Consider the following 19,108-nt stretch of genomic DNA (forward strand, 5'->3'; position numbering starts at 1 on the left):
CTTCAGCGTCAGTTCTTCAGACTACACCGTGACAATGACAAACCCCATACAGTTCTTATGCCTCAGAAAAAAATCAGGACAATGGGTTGGAAAATTGTTCCTCATCCTCCCTACAGTGCGGATTTTTACCTCTTTGATCGTCAGAAGGCCCGCCTGCGCGGTAAAACATTTGATAGTGGGACTTATTTCCTGTGTCACGCGATGGTGTGAAAGTCAATCCCCAGAATTTTACCAAAGTGCATTTACATCATGGAAAGAACGTTGGGCCAGATGCGTCGCAGCTGATGGAGGCTACATAGTGTAGGCTCAATGTAGAGCTAAATGTTCCAAGTATGTTCACAAAAAATTTGATTCTCCACCTGCAAAAAATAAAAAAAAAATCAAAGACGGCTGTGCAAAACTTTTTGAACGCCCTTTGTGCATTAAATGTATTCTAAATTGGGAATATGGACAACCATAAGCTGTGGAGTGGAGTGACGACAGTGAAAGTTTGTGCCGGACCGGGACTCGAACCCGGACGTCCCACTCGTCGCGAGTGGCCGCCTTACCGTTAGGCTATCCGAGCGAGACCCGCGGCCAGCCGCAAACACCTTTTTTGTTGTCAACCATGTGTCTGCAAGCTGTACTCTTACCTCCATTATGTGTATTCCAACACAGGGGAGACGTTTCTGTATAAAGTCGCCTGCCTACAGTCGGATGATGAATACGACATTGCAGAACCTGTGTTATTCCGAATTACGATGCAGGCACGTCGAAACAAGCTTCACGTTGTAATTCGGAATAACACAGGCACTGCAATATCGTATCGTTTTATAAACCCGTCGATAACTGCGTTTGTAACAAAAATAAATTTTTTGATCAGAATGATTGTTGATGAACATGTTATGCAGGAAATACGCTAATGAGCGAACACATGACCACCACGGCAGTCCGGGAAGTTGATTGCCGCCAGGTACCGCTTAGTATGTGTATATATTGTAGTAAGTGTGAGGTGTCGAGATGGCTACTATTGGCGAGAAAACTGCGCTACTAGGATATTAGTTGAAAAGACGAAGCCACCACATCAGCTGGGGGGGGGGGGGGGGGAAGGGGAGAGTAGGTGGTGGTTGTGAGGGGAGGGGTGGAGAGGGGGGGTACGCCTGGGGGGGATTCCTTCGAAATGGAGAAAGCTGCACCCCTATACTCGGATCTGAAAATCGCAACACCAAGGAGCAGTTCTGCAACTGAAACGTAAGTTGGGAGGCGTCTTTCTGCTTCGGAATGATGATGTCTGATGATGTCTATCCAGATTTAAGAGCAGTGCCAGTCGCACAAGAGTGTGGCTAGCAGCGCCTCTATGGGGATGCAAATCAAGTTTCGTTTAAATACTTTCTGCAACGTTCGTGAGCGTTAATTACCTTTGAAACTGTCCGCCCCCGGTAGCTGAGTGGTCAGTGCGACAGAATGTCAATCCTACGGGCCCGGGTTCGATTCCCGGCTGGGTCGGACATTTTCTCCCCTCAGGGGCTGGGTGCTGTGTTGTCCTAATTATCATCATTTCATCCGCATCGACGCGCAGGTCGCGAAAGTGGCGCCAAATCGCAAGACTTGCACCTGGCGAACAGTCTACCCGACGGGAGGCCCTAGTCACACGACATTTCATTTATCTTTGAAATTGGACTTTGCCATTTGATGTTTGTCACTGGGGCTGAAAGAGGTTGTGTATTAGGGCTACAAGAAGGTCCATGTTCCTTGTGCAACGTTACAGGAAAACTTGGCCGGAATGTTGCCACTGTACATCATTGTTGCCACAAGCGGTCACGACAATGTACTGCGGACCCAAAAAGATTGGACTCCACACGGCCACGTGGAACTACAGAGAGGGAGAACAATTGTGTTTGGCGTATGGCTCTGGCGTACCGTACTGCATCTGCAGCTGCAGCTTATGTGGTAGTTGGCACCACAATGACACAATGAACTGTTACAAAGTGGTTACTTCAGGAACAGGTCCGAGGTGGGTGGCTTGTAGCGTGCATACCACTGCCCGAAGACCAGCGACATTGGAGAGTTGAGTGGTGTCAAGCGAGAACTCAGTGGAGCGCAGCAGGGTGGAGGTGTCGTGTGTTTTGTGGTGGAGGCTGGTTCCACCTCGGTGCCAGTGATGACCGGGAGTCGACTAGGAGGAGGCGACTTGAGTGCCTGCAGCCGACCTGCCTGCCTGCCAGACACGCGGGGTTACGGTCTGCAGTGTGGCTTCGTGTGACTGCAGGATCACTCTCGTGGTTACTCCATGCACCCTGACTGCTAAGTTGTACGCCAGTCTGGCGATTCGACCTGTTCTGCTCGGAAGCGACCTCCGAGTTCTGCTTTGATGCCGTGAGGCAATATGCGAATGAACTATTTACTGAACTCTGCATTCCGTTATAAATTTCCCAACGTGATTCTTATGCACTTAATGATACCAAGGTAATGCTGTTCCTTATCTATATAAACGATTTCGGAGACAATTCATGAATCGTCTGAGGTTGTTTGTAGATGGGCTCTGAGCACTATGGGACTTAACTTCAGACGTCATCAGTCCCCTAGAACTTGGAACTGCTTAAACCTAACTAACCTAAGGACATCACACACATCCATGCCAGAGGCAGGATTCGAACCTGCGACCGTAGCGCTCGTGCGCTTCCAGCCTGAAGCGCCTAGAACCTCTCTGCCACTCCGGCCGGCTTGTTTGTAAATGATGCTGTCATTTACCATCTAGTAAAGTCATTAGAATATCAAAACCAATTTGCAAAACGATTAGAAAAGATATCTGTATGTTGCGAAAATTGGCAGTTGACCCTAAATAATGAAAAGTGTGAGGTTCTCCACATGAGTGCTAAACGGAATCGGTGAAACTTCGGTTAGACGATAAATCAGTCAAATTTAAAGGCTGTAAATTCAACTAAACACCTAAGAATCACAATTAAGAACAACATTAATTGGAAACCATACATAGGAAATGTTGTGGGTAGGTGAGCCAAAGACTGCGTTTTATTGGCTGAAGATGCCACAGATCTGCTAGAGAGACTGCCTACACCACGCTTGTCCGTCCTCTTCTGGAGCGTTGCTGTACGGTGTGGGATCCCTACCAGACAGAATAAACGGACTACATCGAGAGTGTTCAAAGAAGAGCAGCACATTTTGCATTATCGAGAAACAGGGTAGACAGTGTCACTGACACGATACAGGATTTGGGGCGGATATCATTAAAACATAGGCGTTTTTCGTTGCGGCAGAAACTTATCACGAAATTTCGATCACCAACTTTCGCCTCAGAATGCGAAAATATTTTTTGACGCCGACCTACACGGGAACAAGCTATCATCATAAAATAAGGAAATCAGAGCTCGCTCAGAAGGATATACGTGTTCGTTTTTTCCGCACGCTGTTTGAGACTGGAATAATAGAGGATTATCGTGAAGGTGGTTCGATAAACTCTTTGCCTGGCACGTAAATGTAATTTGCAAAGTATCCCTGTAGGTGTAAATATAGATTAAGGGTTTACTACGAGTGATATTACGGACTTAAAAGGCCGTCTATGGTTCTTTCACTTGCTTGCATAAACTGTGATAATAATTAATTTAATGCATGAAACTTCCTTGCACATTAAAACTGTGTGCCGGACCGAGACTCGAACTCGGGACCTTTGCCTTTCGCGGGCAAGTGCTCTACCAACTTAGCTACCCAAGCACGACTCACGCCCCGTCGGTAGGTAGGTAGGTGGTTAGTGTTTAACGTCCCGTCGACAACGAGGTCATTAGAGACGGAGCCCAAGCTCGGGTTAGGGAAGGATTGGGAAGGAAATCGGCCGTGCCCTTTCAAAGGAACCATCCCGGCATTTGCCTGAAACGATTTAGGGAAATCACGGAAAACCTAAATCAGGATGGTTGGAGACGGGATTGAACCGTCGTCCTCCCGAATGCGAGTCCAGGGTGCTAACCACTGCGCCACCTCGCTCGGTCACGCCCCCTCCTCACAGTTTTACTTCTGCCAGTATCTCGTCTCCTAGCTTCCAAACTTCACAGAAGCTCTCCTGCAAACACAGGAAGTTTGGAAGGTAGGAGACGAGTTACTGGCAGAAGTAAAGCTGTGAGGAGGGGGCGTGAGTCGTGCTTGGGTAGGTCAGTCGGTAGAGCACTTGCCCGCGAAAGGCAAAGGTCCCGAGTTCACTCATCAAACAACAGCGGACAATTGATACACTCGTTAATATTTCTGTCAAACTGAATTCCTGCCTAGTGCATGTCCCACTAAGGTCTCGTTTTCAAGACCCAACGTGAAATGCCTCCCCCTTGTTTTCTAACACAAGATTTTCTAAGAAGATAGTAATAATTCAACATTATTGTAAAATGAATAGAGCACATCCACAACTCAAAATATCTACAAAAATAATAACAATAATAATAATACCATAACTAGTAATGAGTAAATTTTCCATAAAATAACTTTTTTTTGCTAATTTTTCTCTGTAAATAACTAGATCGTACAATCAATGCTTATTCCCAATCTATTCTGCCACACGTACAGATGTAGTGTACAAAGACTCAGAAAAAGCTAAACTGCAACAATAAACAGTGCAAGAAACAACTAACGAAATGTGACTGACAGACTCTCGAAATATATATATATAAAAAAAGCACCAAATGAAATAATTACCTGGACAGTACAGTAACAGAAAAATAAAAGCAAAGACTGGATTGTCTCGTCTTTAGAAGTAAAACGCGAACTGTAATTGTAAAACGAAAATTGTTATTTTGTAAATAAAAGTCTATATACGTTCAAAAAAAAAAAAAGTTCGAGTCTCGGTCCGGCACACAGTTTTAATCTGCCAGGAAGTTTCATATCAGGGCACACTCCGTTGCAGAGTGAAAATCTCATTCTGGAATTATTTTATGCCTGTTTGTTTTCAATGTTGTTACTTTCTTTTTTCTTACCTCAAATTCTTTGCGATATAACTTGTGGCTATTTAATTCGCGTGAGCTGCTATGAAATTTTATTGTATGTATGTGTATTATCTTTCTTTTCTGCCATACATTCTTTGCTTTAGGAATAAACCTCATTGCCTTCATATGTAGCGTCTGTGACTTAGCTATGACGTCGGTCAAAGCCATAGAGTAGAAAAATCTCTGCAGTGTGCACTGCGTGATGCTCACGTTGTCAACATTAAGCAGCAATCATCACGTGATCTCGGCATGACTCTTTTTAAGAACAGTTCATCTTGGCCATTGAGTCCCGCCAAACGTTGCACAATGCATTTCAAATGGCGGCATTCAGTCAAGTCGTCAACAGACCGTCACGTCTCGTCACGTCACGGCAGGTCAACGATTTTCGGGAAGAAAATGTTGACAGTATCATCGTCTGCTAACATCGTAAGTTAACCTATTTTGCCGCACTCACGTGTGTTATAGTAGTGGATATTGTGCTTTGTATCTTCTTAATATTTCTTTTTATTATTGTGCTTTATTTTCGTGGCAAATTGTAAATGTTTCATGCCGACTTGCAAATTTTTGCATTGGATGTTTTTACACAAGCAGTGTGAGATATCCGAAAGCGACAAAATTATTTATGTTTGACAGTAACAGAACAGATGCTCACTATCCCACAGCACAGAAATGTCGACGTTTTGAAATGTTGTTTCACGTCTTAGCACAAACAAAACTGATCAAGAACATACCTTATGAGGTTTTCTTTGGCCATTAACAACTTTGTTTCCTCAGTTGCAATACTATACTCTCACACGGACTAAGCGAATTGACGTTACATGAGATAACAGACAGTGTGAACACACGCTGACGTGACGGTGCAGTTAGACGACGTCCGCTCATTTTACTCATCTAAGCTGAGAGAAGAATTTATTCCAGGTATCGAATGCAAATTGTTATGGCGTCTACAAAACACCTGTCCCAAATACACAGCACATACGAAGGGACTCTGTCGGTACTAAGGATATGGCGCCATTCCAACTTTGTGGGACGTTTTACGGACAGACCTACGCTGCCCTGAGGTCACGTGCGCACTGTGGCAATGTGTGTCGACAACAGAAAATCAAATCCGTGCATCCGAATGCTCACCCTGTGGTCAAAGCCGAGGGTGAAACGGGACACTAGAATTCATTCACTGCTTTTTTACCGTTTGTGTATCATTAAATGAGGCGTCTTCATCGTCCTTGCGCCAATGACGTTCGTATCCTTAACACCAGTGCAATGCTGTCACGTTATGTTGGCTTCTCATCTCCCTGGAACTGAAATAGTAGAGACTGCACGAATTCGAGCTGCCGATACTTTGATTCATTTCGCTGTCGACTTTGGCAAAGGCAAATTCTCGTAATTCTCTTTAGTATGGTATGTATGACACATGGACATGTTTCTCATTTAATCCTGTGTATCATGTGGGTATTCCTTTCGGCATGGTGTCACATTTTCATGCTATGGACATGCTGTTTACACCTTGTAGACACAGAAAACACTGATCTTCCAAAGATGTATTCGTAAGTGTAATCACAGAAAACATAGTTCTTCCAAATATGTATGATTTTATGTACCTATGATCTTCCTGTGAACATGTGTTATCGTACAGGGACATACAAACTACGCTATTCATCTTTGGGCATTAGTCCATCAGTATCTTCCATAGTATATTTTCAGACCAAATTCACTACACATGTAACTACCGTACTAATGTTCATTCTGTGGCTCGATTGTTTAATGACTGGAAAACATATTTGCTACCTGTTTGTCATATATTTAGACGATTTTGGATTTTCTGCATGCTGCACATCCATTTCAATAGATCTCAACGATGACTTCACTTAACAATGTCTAATTATACCGAATGAACGTGATAATGACTTAAGAACAAAACCATGATATTAATATAGGACAAGGAAGTCTGTACAGTCAGAAGGCGGAAATATCATTGAAGAGCTGTGATCGTCATTGATTAAAGCTGTGTTTCATTTCGGTGATATGTAATTTACAGCAGTGAGCATCATTAACCCGTGACCTCTTACACACTTCTGTATCCTGTTATCTGATAGGTTCGCCGACGACGTGTTCATCTAGCAGCCTACACATGAGCAATATCTCGCTGGCAATGTCATGAGCAATTGTTGCCAGTAATTGGTCACAAAATACACCAGCGGTTTATAAGGCAATTTTAATCAGTAATTCGAACGCCACTAAGTCTGGAACACCTGCTATCGAAAATTATCTGCAGTGATTAGCAAAACGTCGTATGTGGATTAATACTCGCAGAAAAACAAGAGTTGAAATGTATTAACGTTGTTTTGGGATGTTACCGACTGGAAATTGAAACATGTCAATTAAAATGGCGTTCAGACTTAAACTATCTGCTCTTCTTCCTTTTCCATTATCTTCGTATTTCTAACAAGGCGTCAGGATTAACACATTGCAGCTTATATGTGTTATGGACATTTTATGCTGTACTACATTGTTGTCAGTTAATTTTTCTCAAAATTTCCCTGGAAAGAACTACTCACGACAAATCAAACCAATTCGTGAAAAATGCGTGTTTCTCCTAACTCATACACATTTTTAAGGCATAATATCTAGGAACCCATAAGAGAGAGAAAAAAAATCGTAGATGCAAGTTTGGAGAAAAATGCTCTACAAAATCTATTGACACTGCTTCTACCGAAATTTCCACTGGAAAGTGGACATATAGGGAAAAAGATTTTGTCGCGATTTCGGCTCGTTCTTCGAATGTGGCCACATGCACACGTCCGCTCTAATGTCGAGACCTTAGATTTTACAGCAGGGGTAAGTTCATATAACATACTAAAACTCTGGAACTGCAGGAATAAATGCGATCGCGGATTATTAATGGCATTGAGCTACAGGTTGTTCGGAAATTCCCGTTACAAACTTCTAATACTTGTTGAGGGGAGTGGGTACATAATATTTTGAACAAAAACCCATGGCTGAAAACGTACGGTTTGTGTTCAGCTGTTGAATTCATTCACTTCTACTTGAGGAATTGTATTATGCGTTGTTGTTGTGGTCTTCAGTCCAGAGACTTGTTTGATGCAGCTCTCCATGCAGCTATCCTGTGGAAGCTTCCTCATCTCCCAGTACCTACTGCAACCTACATCCTTCTGAATCTCCTTAGTGTATTCATATCTTCGTCTCCCTCTACGACTTTTACCCTCCACACTGCCCTCCAATGCTAAATTGGTGATCCCTTGATGCCTCAGAACATGTCCTACCAAACGATCCCTTCTTCTAGTCAAGTTGTGCCACAAATTTCTCTTCTCCACAATTCTGTTCAGTACCTCCTCATTACTTATGTGATCTACCCATCTGATCTTCAGCATTCTTCTGTAGCACCACATTCCGAAAGCATCTATTCTCTTCTTGTCATAACTATTTATTGTCCATGTTTCACTTCCATACATGGCTACACTCCATGCAAATACTTTCAGAAACGGCTTCCTGACACTTAAATCTATACTCGATGTTAACAAATTTCTCTCCTTATATCCTCCTTTCAAGACACTGTCCATACCGCTCAACTGCTCTTCCAGGTCCTTTGCTGTCTCTGACAGAATTACGATGTCATCGGAAAACCTCAAAGTTTTTATTTCTTCTCCATGGATTTTAATTCCTACACCAAATTTTTCTTTTGTTTCCTTTACTGCTTGCACAATATACAGATATACAGATTGAATAACATCAGGGATAGGCTACAACCCTGTCTCACTCCCTTTACACCCACTGCTTCCGTTTCATTCTCCATGACTCTTATAACTGCCATCTGGTTTCTGTACACTCTGTAAATAGCCTCTCGCTTCCTGTATTCGACCCCTGCCACCTTCAGAATGAGTGATCCCTTTGAGCACCATTGCGAACTTTGGCCTTTTGTCTCTGGATCGTACTGAAAAAACCAACTTTCGTCACCAGTGATAACACGGCCCAACAATTCTGGATTCAGTTCTGTTTGCTCTAACAGATCGGCTGCCACATTTTTCCATGTTTCTCTGTGTTGTGGTGTGAGATTTTTGGGGACCAATTTTGCAGGAATTTTTCTCATACCAAGATCTTCAGTTATTACTAGACGAACCGTTTCTCGATTGATGTTCAGTTCTTCTGCAATCATTTTCACAGATAATCTTTGATCAGATCGTACGAGTTCACGCACCTTGGCCAAGTTGACACACGTCCTTGAGGTTGATGGTCGTCCATTGCAGTCTTCATCTTCAACATTGGTTCTGCCTTCACTCAACATTTTTTGCCAACGAAAAACTTGAGCGCTTGACATAACCTCCTCTCTAAAAGCCTTCTGAAGCTTACCGTAAGTTGTCGACGCGTTCCCACCCAATTTCATGCAAAAACAAATGACATACCGTTGCGAAATATTATCTGGTTCCATTTCCGCGACGAGAGACGCAAACACGTGTTAACTTATTACAGCACAACTCACGACTGAGCAGTTGCATCGATGTGCCACTTGGACTAGAAACATAGATCAAAGTCAAAGATACTGCAGGGTTGCCACATCTTGCAAAGAAAATCAGTCTCATTACTTTATTGTCGCACCTCAGATATACATTTATATCTATATGTAGATAGTAGAGAATATGACGTGTATGGAGGCACAGACCTATATTAAATCAGATCTATGTTCGTTGCATTGAAGATGACGCTAGTAAAAGCCTGAAGATGCCACTAAGTGTAGTTATAAGGTATTACTTAAAAGAACTGAAGATGTGGCATGAAGTAGACGACCCTATACGTTGAAAGGGATCAGTATAATGATGAAGTATGGAGATATACTGGATAAAAAGAGTATAAAACGTCGTGTATATTGAGGAGAAAAAGAGGTTTTGGGCAGTAGGGAGAAGTTTTCTCGGAAATGACTCAGGAAAACGCAGATAACTGCAGTGCGGCAAGAAGTGGTAGAGACAAATAAAGGGCAAGTACAACCAGAAGTAATGTCTCAGTTATATAAGGGACGATCAAAAAGTTTCATCTGAAAGCTCTTGCTACAGGATATCTGCAGTGTAGCATGACTCTGACGCGGGTATAGAAGCACCCACATGTAGGCAAGGGACTAGTGTGCCATTTGTGTCTCTTCGAGGAGTGTGCGGTAAACACAGCCCCATAATCTATGTGTTCTCTGTCTCAGACAAGATTTACTTCCTAACATAACTTAAAGGGTACATTCCGCTTCATTTAACAATTATCTTAGCACCCACTGCTTCTCTTGTGTGGAGTGTATGGTCTAAACAGATTATTTCTTTATCGAATTCTTACGTCGTTCAGAAATCGCTACATCTTCTAAAGTTTTCACGCTAATTAAGGCCGTAGAAGTATGGTCTTTTCCGAATGCACTTCCGACCAGAAATCAATTCTGGTAGCTGGAGTCAGACATCCTCGTTAATCCACCATTGTGAGTTCTTGTGGTGACATTTACTTTCATCAAAACTTTCATTGCCTAACGCATGTTGCCTTACAAGTCAAATACCAATTTTATAGATTAAACTTGAAATATGTTTTAATATAAAGAATTTTTTTATAAAACTTTCGTCCCTTATTTCACCCCCTTAGAGGTTGCATTTCCAGAAAACGTTTAAACATGAATTTCTTTACGTCTAACCAAGAAGCCAAATACAAATTTTGAGACATTTTATTTGAAAAATTCCTTCGTAATCAAATATTTCCAGAACCATTTTTATTCCCAATTTCACCTCCTTATCGGCTGAATTTCCAGAAACACCGAAACACATTTTTTTTTAATTTCCAACCAAGAACGCAAATACAAATTTTCTTAAACTTAGCTTCAAAAAGGATTACTTAATGAAACACTTTCATAAAAATTTACATCGTCTGTTTCACCCCTTTAGGGACTGAATTTCCAAAAAAACACCAAAAGACGTATTTCTTGTTTCTAACCGAGAATCCAAATACAAATTCATAAAACATTACTTGTGAAGCGACGTGCTTGCGTACATTTGCTGATTTTTGTCAATGTTTTATTAATGAACAGGGTTGTTATTTTTATATATTATGCATCGCTTGGCTGCTATGCTTTTTCACTGATGTCATATTTTTCTATTATGTGCATGCTGTGCTTATTTATTTAAATTATAATTGTCACTTGATTAGTTGTGCTGATATGTATGTAAGTTATACTTTGTGATTTATCTGCTTGCGCCTTCATGTTTACTTATTAAGATTACGTATGAACATTTATTTGCTTATGCTGATATGATGCTAATGACCTGTTTATTACGTAAGATATATGTTTGCTGCTGTGCGTATGGATTGCATATCTACACATTTCTGTTTTGTTGTCATAACTACTCTTTAATTTGGTATATAGAATGCTGATATACTGTGTATGAACATAGAGTTTAGGTCACATATGGTATTAATTATAGATTGTTCGCTTGGCAGAGCCTCGTTGTAGGAATTGTGCTGCATCCACTTGTTGACATTCTGTTCTCTACTGGTATATTTACTCGCTATTGCATGTTTTGCTTACGCTCAGTGCCTTATATTTTTAAGATAGGAAAATGAACTGCTATAATTCGACGAACGACATTAGTACAAGAAACTTCATAGAAGTCACATGAGCTGGAGGTTTTATGGAAGCTGTATAAATTTATGCTAATAGGAAGGAAGCTAACGACATGACATACCAAAACTAGGTTTAGACCATTGACAGTTATTACACTGCATTTTTCGTGAGCAATTGAAATAGGAAGTGACACTTGACACAAGAAATACTCCACATGTTTGCTTTTGTTTGCCATAATTCTTGAAGTAGTGTATACACTGTGAAATATTATGATCATTCACACTCCGTAATCGTACTTAATTACTGAGAGTTATTTGAACTAAGTCTGTTAGAGGTCATGTATGCATTTCTTTTGTTTATAATTCATAATGAGTAGAAGATTTGGGTCAGACGGATTACACAGAGGTTGTGTGTTGACAGTGTGTCTTCGGATTGTATGGGATGATGAGGTTTGCATTAGGATTTTATCTGTACTTGTTTGAGGAGACTGACTAGAGGAAAGAGTTGATATGGAAGTGAAATGATATTGGCGATAAGGTTTATATGTGTTGATGTATTAAAGAGGTATTATTGAGGTATTGAGATTACATGAAGTTGATGATTATTGGAGTTTTTGTGGACAAGAGGTAAGGTAAATGATATTGATGATAAGATTTATGTGTATCGACGTAAGAGGTATTATTGAAGTATTGAGATTATGTGATGCTGATGATTATTGGAGTTTTGGTGGATAAGAGGTAAAGTAAGTGAGGTGCATTTTTTTTTTTTTTGTTGGTCTATATGGAACAAGGAGGATGAAGATAGCAGACTAGAACACTCAAGTAGAAGGAAGATTGTCTACACACACTTTGTTAAATCAATAAGCAGTACATTTTTTTTTTTTTTTTTTTTTGGATAGAGGAAGTAATTGCATATCTTGGCTCACTGACAGTTGTTCAGCAACCATACATTTTGATCTGGCTTGGCAAACATTGGTCTTGACATGATGACTATGACGTTGACTTAACTATTATTGACTGTTATACATTGCTGCCACTATTACTTGATACACATGATGAACATCAAATTTTGACAGAATTGCATTTAGACAGTTAACACTATTCAATTACACAGTAGTACTTAATGTGGATGAAAGATGAGTGAGTGTGTTTTGTGTGTTTTCCTTTCCTAATCCTACCCACCTATCTGCTAAATATTATTTTATTTGTTTGTAGTGGCTTGCACTGACACCCATAAATATTATAGGTTTACTGATATTTGAGTATTTGTAATAGTTAATATGACAATTATCTGATATCATTTGTGTGTTTATTAGAATTTGTATGTTTAGTGTAAGAGCATTGAGAATAATTTTGTAAAAGCATTTGTATGTGCATTCAAACTATTGTTCATGCCTGAACTGTCTGATTGGTGATAGTGAATATTATGGACTGTTACCTGCACTTTTTCAACATAATGGGTGCCACTTAGAAATGATTAATTTCTGCTGATGAACTGTGTGATTAGGATAGTGAATATTATGGACTGTTACTTGTACTTTTTCTACATGATTGGTGCCACTAGGACATGTTTAATTTCTTCTTATTAACTCTGATGAACAGTGTGATCAGTGATAGTGAATATTATGGACTGCTCTCTGGACCTGCTCATCATTGCTAGGTGCAACTGATGGACTGCTTCTACTGAAATAATGTCACTTGTTGCTGTCTGCACCTGCTCAACATTGCTAGGTGCCACTGATGGACTGCTTCTACTGAGATTATGTCACTTGTTGCTGTCTGCACCTGCTCAACATTACTGGGTGCCACTGATGAACTGCTTCTACTGAGATTATGTCACTTGTTGGTGTCTGCACCTGTTCAACATTGCTAGGTGCCACTGATGAACTGCTTCTACTGAGATGATGTCACTTGTTGGTGTCTGCACCTGTTCAACATTGTTGGGTGCCACTAATGGAACTGCTTCTGCTGAGAAATGTGACTTGCTGCTGTGTATACCGGTTCAACATTGCTGGGTGCCACCGATGGACTGCTTCTACTGAAATGATGTCACTTGTTGCTGTCTGCACCTGTTCAACATTGCTAGGTGCCACTGATGAACTGCTTCTACTGAGATTATGTCACTTGTTGGTGTCTGCACCTGCTCAACATTACTGGGTGCCACTGATGAACTGCTTCTACTGAGATTATGTCACTTATTGGTGTCTGCACCTGCTCAACATTGCTGGGTGCCACTGATGGACTGCTTCTACTGAAATGATGTTGCTTCTTGCTGTCTGCACCTGTTCAACATTGCTGGGTGCCACAGATGGAACTGCTTTTACTAAAATGATGTCACTTGTTGGTGTTTGCACCTGTTGACCATTGCTGCGTGCTGCTGCTGGAACTATCAACTATTTTTTTTTTTTTAATAATTAAAAGTATTTTATGTGAACGTTTGTATAAACTGATTTTTGTGTATTGTGTAAACTATTATGTAAAGCCACATGTATGAAAGAATTTGTATTGCCTACTGTATTTTATATATTAGGTTATTGAAAGGTCAGTGCAAAGCCAAAATTTTATCTAATTATGTGATATTTACATATTGGTATTATCTTTTATTTTTGTCTGTATTTTTTTTTGACGAATTTGGTGGTATTTTCACCACCAATGCTGGCAAAAATACCATCAAATTCTAGCCCGTGGAGGAAGGGCATATGAAAGGTGGCTACACTGAGCCACAGCGCCAGAGAGTTTTGTTTCGCCGCCTCCGCTGGCAGTGATTATTGAGAAGTAGCGGAGGGCAGTGCTTGTCGAGAACTCGTAGTAGTCAGTGCTTGCTGAGATGTCGTAGTGAAGACTGCTTGTCGAGATGTGGCAGTAGTCAGTTCTTGTTGAGATGTGGTAGTACCGAGTCGGTGTGGAGATATTGTAATGTTTAGAGTGCTTTTCATCAATATAAATGAAGGTAACAAACTACTTTTCTTTTTTTTCTCATTATTTCAATGTCCTGAATAGTGCGTCATTACAGGTTCAGTCAACAAAGCACCTGGCTTGTGTTCTAGTATTAGAGTGTAATTCTGGTTTTCTTGCGCAATTATAGTATTTCTAATTTTTTTATCACGTCAGTATAAATGGTATTTGAAATTTCTTGTCTTATTGAAGAAGAACCGTGCCAGATGTGTACGTTGAGTCATACTTCTACACACAGAACAGTTATACTTGTGCTTTGGTTTCGTAGATTTTATAGTTGCTGGGGACTTAATTAATTAATTGTGTTAACGAAAATTTTCATTTCATTCTTTGTTGTTGTTCTATGCAGTCAGATTGCGTAATAATACTAGTCAGGGCCAACCGTTTACGAGACACAGCGTAATCGGACATACAGCTACCAAAAAATAAAAAATGATTTTCAAATTTGATAATTAGGCCCCCATGCAATGTAATCATTCCGATATGTTTACAAATTGTAACACCCAGGTATTTCCACGAGATGAGTGATTCCTATGTGTGAAGTGCACGATTTTATATTTCTGAACGTTTAATGCAAGTTGCCATTCTTTGTGCCAGTTTGAAATCATATCGATTTTCAACATATGGTTAGATGTTTGTGCTGGTTCTTTTGGGTAGCACTTCATTATAGATAACTGCGTCATGGGAGGCTAATATCAATATTTTCCACTGCGTAATCAACATTCAATACAAACATAAGTTTCTCAAAGTACACTCTAACACAGAGAAGAAACGACGCACCACGAAGAAATTATCCGAATCGGTAGATGTGATGTACAGATATAAATAAACAAGTGATGACAAGTGAAGAAAAAAAATTCATAGTTTTTTTCAAGAGAAAAAGCTTCACAAACTGAGCAAGTCAGTAACGTGCTGTACACCTCTGGTCCTCATGCTGGCAGATATTCGGCTTAGCATTGACTGACAGAGTTGTTGGATGGGCTGCTGAGGGACATCGTGCGAAATTCTGCTCAGCTGGCAAATTAGATCGCCAAAGCCTCGAGATTGTGGGAGGGCTCTTTCCACAATGCTCCTTACGTTCTTTATTGGGGAGAGGTCCGGCGACATTGCTGCCCAAGGTGGAGTTTGGCAAGCAGGAATACGAGCAGTAGAAATCCTCGCCGTCTGCGGGAGAGCATTATCTTGCTGAAATATAAGCCCAGGATCGTCTTTGGTCTGAAAGCTCAGTGTCTGGAGTAGAATCGTCTTCAGTGATGAATTCTGCTTCGAACTGGGCCCCGATGGCCAATGGAGAGGTGTCTGGAGGTGCCCCAGACAGTGATAAGGTAAGCCAAACAACTGCTTGCATAAGGCCAGAGGTTGATCAACGTGTTACAGACTTGCTCAACTTGTGAAGTTTATTTTTCTTAAACTACAATTACATGTTTGTCTTTCTATATTCATCACATCTACCGATTTCCGTCCCATTCACATAATTCTTGGTGCGTCGTACTTATTTTGTAGTGTACTTCGCTATGATTACCTCTGCATCTGTCGAATTAGTCTCAGTCCTAGCTGCGTTATTGCAGCCTGAATGATACCCCATCACAGTTTGATGACTACTCAAATTTATTTTAAGATAAGTAAACACCCTACCTGATATCCTGAGTCGTAGCCTATGAGTTGATACATATATAAAGATATAGTCTGTTCATGCATGTCCCACATATTTCAGATTCTTTGCTGGTTGACGTAAAGAAATTCACTATGTTCATAAACAGAATGATCTTTAGGGAACATTACCACGAGCCTTACTGTACAAACTATGTGTTGATTACCCATTAGAAAATATTAATAGTCTTCTCACTGGTTTGATACAGCCCGCCACGAATTTCTCTGCTGTGCTAACTTCTTGATTTCAGAGTAGCACTTGAAACCTATGTCCTCAGTTATTTGCTGTCTTCCTATACACTTTTTGTCTTCTACAGCTCCTCTAGTACAATGGAACTCATTCCTTCATGTCTTAACAGATGTCCTATCATCCTGTCCCTTCTCCTTACCACTTTTTTCCCACATATTCCTTTCCCATTCAGCACAGAAGTTCCTCATTCCTCGCCTTATCAGTCCACCTAATTTTCAACATTCGTCTGTAGCACCACATCTCAAATGCTCCAATTCTCTTATGTTCCTGTTTTCCCACAGTCCATGTTTCACTACCATACAGCGCTATACTCCAGAAATTTCTTCCTCAAATTAAGGCCGATATTTGATATTAGTAGACTTCTATTGGCCAGGGATACACTTTTTGCCATTACTAGTCTGTTTTTGATGATCTCCTTGCTCCATCCGCCTCTCGTTATTTTACTGCTTAAGTAGCAGAATTCCTTAACTGCGTCTGCTTCGTGACCATCAATCCTGATGCTAAGTTTCTCACTGTTCTCATTTCTACTACTTCTGATTACCTCCGTCTTTCTTCGATTTACTCTCAATCCATGCTCTGTACTCATCAGACCATTCCATTCAGCAGATCGTGTATTCTTCTTCACATTCACACAGTATAGCAATGTCATCAGCGAATCGCATCATTGATATGCTTTCACCTTGAATTTTAATTCCACTGCTGAACCTTATTTCCATCATTGATTCCTCGATGTACAGATTGAACAGTAGAGGTGCAAGGCTACATCCTTGTCTTACAACCTTTTTAGTACGAGCACTTCGTTTTTGGTCGTCCACTCTTATTATTGCCTTTTAGCTGTTGTACATATTGTATATGACCCGTGTCTCCCTATAGCTTACCCCTATTTTTCTCAGAATTTCGAACATCTTGCACCATTTTCCACTGTCGAATGCTTTCTGTCCAGGTCGACAAATCCTGTGAACGTGTCTTGATTTATCTTTAGTCTTGCTTCCACTATTAACCGTAACTTCAGAATTGCCTCTCTCATGCCTATACCTTCCCTAAAGCCAAACTGATCGTCATCTAGCGCATTCTCAATTTTCTTTTCCACTCATCTGTATATTATCCTTGCCAGCAAGTTAAATCCATGAGCTGTTAAGCTGATTGTGCGATAAATCTCGCTCTTGTCAGCTCTTGCCGTCTTCGGAATTGTGTGGGTGATTTTTTTCCTAAAGTCAGATGGTATGTCGCCAACGTAAATAACCGTTTTGTTGCTACTTCCCCCGTCGATTTTAAAAATTCTGATGAGATATTATCTAGCCCTTCTGCCTTATTTGATCTTAAGTCCTGCAAAGCTCTTTTAAATTCCGACTCTAATACCGGGTCCCCTAACTCTTCTAAATCGACTCCTGTTTCTCCTTCTATCATATCTGACAATTCCTCCTCACAGAAACTTTCATTGTATTCTTTCCGCCTATCCGCTCTCTCCTCTGCATTTAACAGTGGAATTCCCGTTGCACTCTTAATGTTATCACCCTTCCTTTTAACGTCACCGAAGATTGTTTTGACTTTCTTGTATGCTGAGTCAGTCCTGCCAACAATCATTTCTTCTTTGATTCTTTCACATTTTTCATGCAGCCCTTTCGTCTTAGTTTCCCTGCACTTCCTATTTATTTCGTTCCTCAGCGACTTGTATTTCTGTATTCCTGAGTTTCCCAGAACATTTTTCTGTTTCCTTCTTTCATAGATCAATTGAAATATTTTTTTCCGTTACCCTTGGTTTCTTCGCAGTTACCTTATTTGTACTTATGTTTTCCTTCCTAACCTTTGTTATCGACCTTTTTAGGGACGTCCATTCCTCTTCAACTGTACTGCCCACTGAGATATTCCTTGTTGCTGTATCTATATGTTTTCTACCCAGCATGGAAGTTTGATGCTAGAGCCGCCACAGTTCGCTGCCTGCCCTTTTTACCAATCTGTCCAGCCTACGATGTCCGACACCTTTAATGAGGGGTGGCTGTCCAACCTCTGCATGTGGTTCCACTCTGGTTTCGCCGCGTTCTGAAGACACTCACCAGAGGACTCCTCTAACACCCGACAAGACGTGCCGTTTCCGAAATGCTGGTGCTGGGCTTGTAGGCCATCACAGGCTGCCCTCGGTCAAACCCAGATAGATTGCACGCCTTCCCCATTCTACACGTGGACAGCAGACTCGTTCATACTACATGCACCGTGCATGTGTCTGACCACCAGGTGGCGCTGTTGTCGCCTGGACGGGGTTACATCGATAGCAGATCGGTGGTCACAATGTGTTGGTCGATCAGTGTATGATGTGCTACCGGAAAAATATCTGCAGAAGTATGAAGCCAGGCTGACAACACGCTTTAAATGTTGATAGATGTTTCGACACAGTATGTACTAAATACAGCACAGTGTTAAACAGATAATTTTAATACCCACTGTCGTAGTGGATTCAGATGGCACGGAGCAGGAATATTTCCACTTGCTGTCTATACATAGTTTGAATTGCAGCTTTATCCGAAATAACTCGTACAAGCGTAATGCGTAACGCGAGCACAGAGAGTGTTTTCCAAGTCGAAAACGTAGCTATTGTTCAGTGATTTGATTGGCGATTTGGAGAATCTGGGCTGGCTAGACAGATGTATGCACACGCCGATGGGAAACTTTTCAGAACGATAGAGATGAGATACCGGTACGTCAG

The sequence above is a fragment of the Schistocerca serialis genome, unplaced genomic scaffold (assembly GCF_023864345.2).
Source record: "Schistocerca serialis cubense isolate TAMUIC-IGC-003099 unplaced genomic scaffold, iqSchSeri2.2 HiC_scaffold_1420, whole genome shotgun sequence".
Classification (NCBI taxonomy): Eukaryota; Metazoa; Arthropoda; class Insecta; order Orthoptera; family Acrididae; genus Schistocerca; species Schistocerca serialis.